At 37.7% G+C, this 8,307-nt stretch overlaps 1 pseudogene; it reads right to left on the reverse strand.

The window, feature by feature from the left end:
- Nucleotides 1-6,980: 6,980 nt before the first annotated feature.
- On the reverse strand, nucleotides 6,981-7,713 carry LOC136122055 (actin-related protein 3 pseudogene; annotated as a pseudogene).
- Nucleotides 7,714-8,307: the final 594 nt, after the last annotated feature.

Here is an 8,307-nt window from a genome sequence, read left to right on the forward strand (position 1 = left end):
CAGCATCTCACTTTCCTCCCAAATCTGTTTGCAAATATGTATTTACATAGAGATTGTGGGCCTTTTGGAAAAAGAGGCTGGAACACTGACCCACTCCCCACCTCCCCAGGTTCTCTTGACCTGGGCCATCCATCATAGCCTCCTGGTGACTAATCCACTGATCCTAGACCATTCCCAGCCAACCAAACCAGAATCTCTAGGATGGGCAGGCATCACCTTTTAAATAAAATTTTCTAGGTGATTCTAACGTGCACCCGGGTTGAGAACCACTATTCTAGAATGTACAAAATTATTTGTAGACCTGGAGTGTTGACAATAGAGATCAGACTTCAGGAAAGACTGTAGGTCCCTGAGAGACGATTCACTGTGAAGGCCTGAAGGCCCAGCAAGGTGGTGGCTGGTGGCATTCGTGCCTGTCAGCCATATGGCCAGCTCTGTGCGTGTGTGTGCTATACCCACAGACAGAGCAAGAGGGCCCTGCATATCATAAACATTGACACACCATGAGGCCAAGGCTTTTTTCCCAGTGTCTTAGAAAAGTTTTTTTTTTTTATACTTGGTAACCTATTGAATGAATGGAAGTTATGGAAAAGGAAATAATGAGCCAAACCAAGCCCTTCAAATGCATGCATGTGTGCGTGTGTGCGTGTGTGTGTGCGCGTGTGTGTGTGCGTGTGTGTATGACAGAGAGAGAGAGTGAGAGTGAGAGAAGGAGAGGGAAGGAAAGAGGGAGAAATTGTGAGAGTCTTTTGAGACTCAGTTTTTCTGGGAAATCATGCGGATCAAGTATAAAATAGAAGAGAGGGAAAACTCTCACTGTGGCAGTTCTGTAGCTCCAGTGGCTGTGACCCGTGGTGGGGAGGATAGCGGAAGCGGGTTAATGAATTGTGGAGTCCTCTCTATGGGACTCATGGTGGCTGGGTGTGAAATCTTTGCTCAGATAGTCTTGGTGGTAAATTAAAGAGTTGTTTCATCAGGATCTAGTGGCCATTCCCCTTTGGATTCTGGGATAATTTAGGGGAGGCAATGACTTCTTGGCTTGGAGAATCCCTAAGATTTTTTTGATCATGTAGATTCCACTATTCCATGGGAGGCAGGCAATGTCCTGGCCCAAGTCTGACTCAGAGAGGGGAACTTCCATGAAGACTTTGTCTTGATAATGTAACTTCCCAGTTCCACCCACTTAGTCCCATTATAACTCATATTGTATTAACAAGAGAGGCCAGAGGAGGAAGTGTCTTGTGTGTACCTTGTCCTAACAGCATCTTTGACAGTTGGTCCATAACTGCATTCAAGGTTCTTCCCTGCAGCAAGTTAGCTTTCCTACATTTTGCAAGGAGTTGGGTCATGGGTTCTTACCTGAGACTCCTGAAAATAGGTACATAAGAAGATATGATGATAACAGAATTTATCTAAAGCCATTGGCTGGGAACAAAGAAGGAAGAAAAGAAAGATAATTTGCAAATATCCATTCAAGGCCATTCCTCTCTGAGAAAATGTTTCCTTCATGCTTGGATCACAAAAGAAGATTGGAAGATTTTTCTTGAGGTCTGTTTCATTCATTTTATTTTACTATTAGTCTTCTCTTTGATTAATATCAAGCTCAGCAACCTCAGACCTCTGCAACCTAAATGCATCAAAGATCTTTGATATCACTATTACTATAATTCTGTAGGAATTATAGCTTTGCTGTGGTAACCTTTCATAGATCCCCTTTTTATTTCACAAAACAACGACAAGGTGAAAGTAATAGCTTTTAGGGTGGAATTTTAGCCCTGAGCAGCACAACAGGGGAATGACCTGGGCTCTCATTCATTCCATTCTAACTGGGTTATAGCAGTTCAGCCTGTGAGGTGTAGAATCTGGGGAGGAGTCTGCAGCAAGGTCACTGAGATTTGGTTTTTAATATCGGTGGTGCTACAGCTGTGAGGTCCATTATCTTGGTTTATCTGACGCTATGCAGTAATTAAATATGTCTTCGTGCTTGATAAGTTTAAGGTTACATAAGTGCAGCATAAGAATATGCATTCATGGAGCTTTCATTTAGGGAAGCAAGACATAGAACCTTAAGTAGTACGAGAAGAGTGTATATAATATATATTGCGGTGAACAGTTAAGAGCATAAGTGGGTAGGAAGAGCTGGAGAAAATTTCTTGGAATAAGTAGGACTGAGAGAGGTCCCGAAGGCTAGGAAGGATAAGTGGAAAGGTGAAAGGTATGACATTTGGGGTGACGAAATAGTTAAGCAAGGGTGTGGAGGTGGGAAACAGGTTGATGTATTTCATGAACAATGAGGAGACTGTTAGCTAGAGTATTCTTCTCTAGGGCTGCTGTAACAAAGTACTACAAACTTGGTGGTTTAAAACTATAGAAATGTATTCTCTCACAGAGGCTAGAAGTTTAAAATCAAGGTGTTGCACAGCCTCACTAGAGCTGAGGCTCAGCATGCGGCTTCACATGGAGCCCTTAATATTTAGATTCATTTAATGTTTCAGCATTTTTCTTGGGAATAACTGGAAATAACAAATATTTTTGAGAACTAGTGTTTTCTTGAAAGTACCACCAAAACCTAAGTGCATCTTTCTCAAGATTATATTTCATATTATTGCAACAATGGAGCAATACAAAGGGTACTTTTTATTATGAAAAGTATTTGTCCATTAATTGTGCCATCTTGTTGTTTAATATTATCATTAAAGAGCAGAGCAGTTTTGCACAAAAAAGGAAACCATCAACAAAATGAAAAGGCAACTTACCAAATGAGAGAAGATATTTGAAAATCATATACCTGATAAGGGGTTAATATCCAAAATATATAAAGAACTCATACAACTCAATAGCAAAAAACCAATCTGATTAAAAAATGGGCAGAGGATGTGAATGCACATTTTTCCAAAGAAGACATACAAAGGGACAACAGGTACATGAAAAGGTGCTTAACATCACTCATCATCAGGGAAATGCAAATCAAAACCACAATGAGATATCACCTCACACCTGTCAGAATGGCTATTATCAAAAAGACAACAAATAACACGTATTGGTGAGAAGATGAATAAAAGGGAATCCTTGTGCACTGTTGGTAGGAATGTAAATTGGTGTAGCCAATATGGAAAATAATATGGAGGTTCCTCAAAAAATTTAAAATGGAACCACAGTATGATCCAGCAACTTCACTTCTGGGTATTTATCTGATGAAAACGAAACACTAGCTTGAAAAGATATATGTGCACCCTTATGTTCATGGTAGCATTATTTATAATAGCCAAGACATGGAAACAACTGTGTCCATCAGGGGATGAATGGATAAAGAAAATGTGATTTATATATTATTCAGCCATAAATAGGAATGAAATCTTGACATTTGTGACAACACAAATGGACCTTAAGGGCATTATAAGTGAAATAAGTCAGACAGAAGAAAGCAAATACCATATAATTTCACTTTTATGTAGAATCTAAAAAAAATTTATAACTGAACTCATAGATACAGAGAATGGATTGGTGGGTGGAAGAAGCAGGGTGGTGGAGGGTGGGTGAAATGAATGAAGATGGTCAAAAGGTACAGAATTCCAGTTATACAATAAATAAGTCCTGGCAATGTATAGCATGGTGACTATAGTTAGTAATACTATACTGTATATTTGAAAATTGCTAAGAGAGTAGATCTTAAGTTCTCATCACAAGAAAACAATTTTTTGTAACTATGTGTGGTGATAGATATTAATTAGACATTGTGGTGATCATTTAGCAATATATAAAAATACTGAATCATTATGTGTACACATGAAACTAATATAATGTTATATGTCTGTTATAACTCGAAAAAAGAAGGAAATGAATAGCTAAAAGTACACTGGAGAAGTATTTTAGCAGGAGCGACTACAGTAGTCGTTCATGGTTACTTCTGCCCATTTCCTTTCTTGAGGTAAGGAGAATTTATAAGCTGTTAACTTTGTATGCTCTGCATAAACTGTTATAAAATTTTCAGATGTGAATTTAGCTTATTTTTTTACCTACCAAAGAGTCCAAAGAGAGTGGAGAAATTAACCAGAAAAGTTTATTTCAAAAGCAACTTTTATTAAAATGTCATTAGCAGTAGTTCAGGATATAAAGTTAATAACTTCTTTAATAAAGCTATTCATCATTTATAGATCCCCAACATATTTACCTGAGTAAACAACTCTGTTTTCCCTTCAGTTTCACTTAGTCAGTGTTAGGGGCAAGCATAGATTTTTTTCCTCTGGCTTGTGTTTATAAAATAACTCCTTTCAATCTGTTTTATGTGAAAGGAGATTAATATCTTCTTTTGGGGTGGTTCTAATGCACCACCCCAAAATGTGCATTTACACATATGAAAAGAAGTAAAAATATATTACAGAGCCTTTATTCTTATATATTAACTATGTAAAATTTAATTTTCTACCCATCAAAATATTTTCCCCTTTAATTAATTATCAATTAAACTCTCTTGTTCTTCTTGTACTATACACCTGAATTACCTTCCTGCTATAAAATTCTATGAAACTTTTCATGAGGTGTTAGGAAAACATTATTCTGGATCCAGACCTCCAAAAGCTTTTTAAAAAAGCAATTTATCATCAAAATTAAAAAAAAAACAAAACACTTTTATGCTTCAAAGGACACTATCAAGAAGATAAAAAGACAATTCAAAAAGGGAAAAAATATTTGCAAATCATGTATCTGATAAGGGACATGTATCTAAAATATAAAGAGCTCTTATACTCAATAAAAAAGAGGCAAATAGTCCAATTAAAAATGGATGAAGAGTTCAAATAGACATTTCTCTGAAGAAGATATACAAATGACCAATAAGCACAAGAAAACGTGATCATTAGGGAAATACAAATCAAAAATCACGAGATGCCACTTCACACCCACTAGGATGGATGGTTATAATAAAAAAGACAGACAATAAGTGTTGGTGAGGATTTGGAGAAATTGCACCCTCGTATATTGCTTATGGGATTGTAAAATGGTGCAGCCATTTGGGAAGTCAGATTGGCAGTTCCTTGAGTGGTTAAACATGGAGTTGCCATATGAACTAGCAATTCCTCTCCTAGGTACATACTCAAGAGAATTGAAACAAGTGGCCACAAAAAACTTGTACACAGGGCTTCCCTGGTGGCGCAGTTGTTGAGGATCTGCCTGCTAACGCAGGGGACACAGGTTCGAGCCCTGGTCTGGGAAGATCGCGCATGCTGCGAGCAACTGGGCCCGTGAGCCACAACTGCTGAGCCTGTGCGTCTGGAGCCTGTGCTCCGCAACAGGAGAGGCCGCGACAGTGAGAGGCCTGCGCACCACGATGAAGAGTGGCCCCCGCTTGCCACAACTAGAGAAAGCCCTTGCACAGAAACCAAGACCCAACACAGACAAAAATAAAAATAAGTAAAAGAAGGCTCAACATTAAAAAAAAAACAAACTTGCACACAAATGTTCATAACAGCATTATTCATAATAGTCAAAAAGTGGAAATAACCTAAATGCTTGTCAACTAATGAATGAATCAGTGAAATGTAGTATTGTTTGTACAATGGTATATTATTGGGTCATGTTATGGACTGAATGTTTCTGTCTCCCCTACTGCCCCCCACACTCAAATATTGAAGCCATTACCCCCAATGTGATGATATGAAGAGAAGAGATCTTTGGAAGGTAATTAGGTTTACATGGGCTCATGAGAGTGGAGCCCACATAATAGGATTGGTAGCCTTATAAGGAAAGGAAAAGACATTAAAGCATCTTCTCTCTGTCATGTGAGGATCCAGTGAGAAGTTGGCCATCTGCAAGTCAGCAAGAAGGCCCTCACCAAGAACCAAATCTCCAATCTTCTAGCCCGTTTTTCGTGGACTTCACAGGCTTCAGAACGATGAGAAATAAATGTTGTTTAAGTCACCCAGTCTATGGTGTTATAGCTGCCTGAAATGACTAAGGTCATGAAAAGGGATGAAGTGCTGATACATGCTACACGTGGATAAACCTTGTTAAGTGAGAGAAGCCAGACACAAAGCCCACCAAAAAAATAAAATAAAGTAAAAAAGAAAGAGAGAGAAAAGAAAAAAAGAACAAAGAAGGAACAGGTGCATTAGAACCACCCCAAAATCAGCTGATAGAGATTTAATTGGCATTGCCAGTGATTTCTGTCGTAGGAGAGGGGTTAGAAGAGCAGTCAAAGTAGACAACTGTTTGCATCTGCAACACCACTTTGTGTCTGCCTCTCACAGGTTGGGTCAGTGGCAAGTGCTTAGACATGTGAACCAGGAAGAAATTTCAATAAACAGAGGCTGAAACTGGTGTGGTAATACCTGAATGTTGTGAGCATTTCTTTTTTTTTTTTTTTAAAAAAAGAAGATCCAACATGCTGTTTTTATTAAAAAAAAATTTTTTTTTAATCAAGAAAAAGAGTCCAAGGAATTAAACTTAATCCAATAGACAGTTGGCCCTTGAACAATGTGGGGTTAGGGGCGTGGACCCTCCACTCAGTGAAAAATGTGTGTATAAGTTATAGTCAGCCCTTCATAGTTCCTCTGTATATGTGGTTCCTCCATATACGTGGTTGCACATCTATGGATTAAATCAACCACAGATTGTGTAGAACTGTAGTATTTACTATCGAAAAAATATCCACATATAAGTGGACCTACACAGTTCAAACCCTTGTTGTTCAAGGGTCAACTGTACTAGCTTCTTAGTTCTAAAACACTTGCAGCAAAAACCAATTTTCTTTTAGTGTGGAGGGTAGCATTTCCTAATTACTGGAATTCTTTGGCCCATGAATGAGGAAGGGCAAGTGTCATGAGCCCTCTTAAAGTTAAAAAAATTTTTAAATTCTTTTATTATGGTAACATATAGCATGAAATTTACCATTTTAGCCATTTTTAAGTGTACAGATCAGTGGCATTAAATACATTCACATTGTTGTGTATGAAGCTACTTTTTGAAAGGTACTTTTTACTTGGTCATTTTTTTCCTTCAAAATATGAGTGACCCTCAAAGTCTCTGCACATCCAGTTAAGTGAGGTCAGTATCCTTGTAGAGAGAACTCTGACACCAATAAGATAATGCTGAATTACTTCATTTACTACTTGTTAGGTAGGTAAATTCTAGATTAGCAAATTCTGGATGAAAAAAGATTTTAGGTTCCAAGGATCTGTCATAACCAATGTCAATGGAAAATTCTTTCTTTGAGATTGCCTTGATTCTAGTATACTGTTTAATCTACTTGGCTCCTCTGTGTCGTACTTGTTAAATTCTTTTACTAAATCTGGGCAGACATAACTGTAGCATTCCTTTACTTCCATAGCTGTTTCCAGGGATTGCCCTAGAGGAATTCCTACTTCTTGGCCTCTCAGCAGTTGCTGAATGAAATACAGTACAGCTCACCTTGTGACTGGAATGTGCTTACCTCAGCTGCCAATCACATGTCCTGTAGCCACAGAAAGGACAGGAGTGACAGCATCTTAATACCAGTCACTATCAGTTTTCCCACATGTCTTGTTGCTCAGGATGCTGTTAATGCAAGCACAGCCTGCATGGCTATGTACAAGCCTGGAATATTGAAGTACTCAAACCATATTTCAGTAGTATATTCTATTTTCAGGAGCATTTAGTGGAATTTAATCAAAAGAAAGAAAAGACATTCAGGTTGTGCTTTGAGTATTGAGAGAACATTTGCTCTATAAACCTTTCCATTAGGTGACAGCCTTAAACTATATCATGATAGACTGACCACTTTATGGTACCTGTGGCTTTTTCTATTACTTCTTTTTCACCTCTAATTTTGTTTATTTGGCCTCTCTTTTTTTCTTAGTGAGTCTGGCTGAAGGTTTATCAATTTCGTTTATATTTTCAAAAAAACCAGCTCTTAGGTTCATTGATCTTTTCTATTGTGTTTTTTTTTTCTTTTTTGGTCTCTAGTTATTTCTGCTCTGATCTTTATTATTTCCTTCCTTCTGTAAACTTTGGGCTTTTTCTAAGTCTGTCAGATGGAAAGTTAGGTTGTTTATTTGAGATTTATCTTGTTTCTTGTGGTACGCCTGTATCACTATAAACTTTCCTCCTAGAACTGCTTTTGCTGTGTCCTATAGATTTTAGAAAGTTGCATTTCTATTTTCATTCATCTCAAGGTATTTTTTGATTTTGTCTTTCATTTCTTTGTCGATTCACTCTTTTCTTAGTAAGATGTTGTTAGTCTCTACATGTCTGTGTTTCCTCCATTTTTCTTCCTGTAATTGATTTCTAGTTTCATACTGTTGTGGTTGGAAAAGTTGTTTAATATAAATAATT

This window comes from Phocoena phocoena, chromosome 4 (genome assembly GCF_963924675.1).
Source record: "Phocoena phocoena chromosome 4, mPhoPho1.1, whole genome shotgun sequence".
Lineage (NCBI taxonomy): Eukaryota > Metazoa > Chordata > Mammalia > Artiodactyla > Phocoenidae > Phocoena > Phocoena phocoena.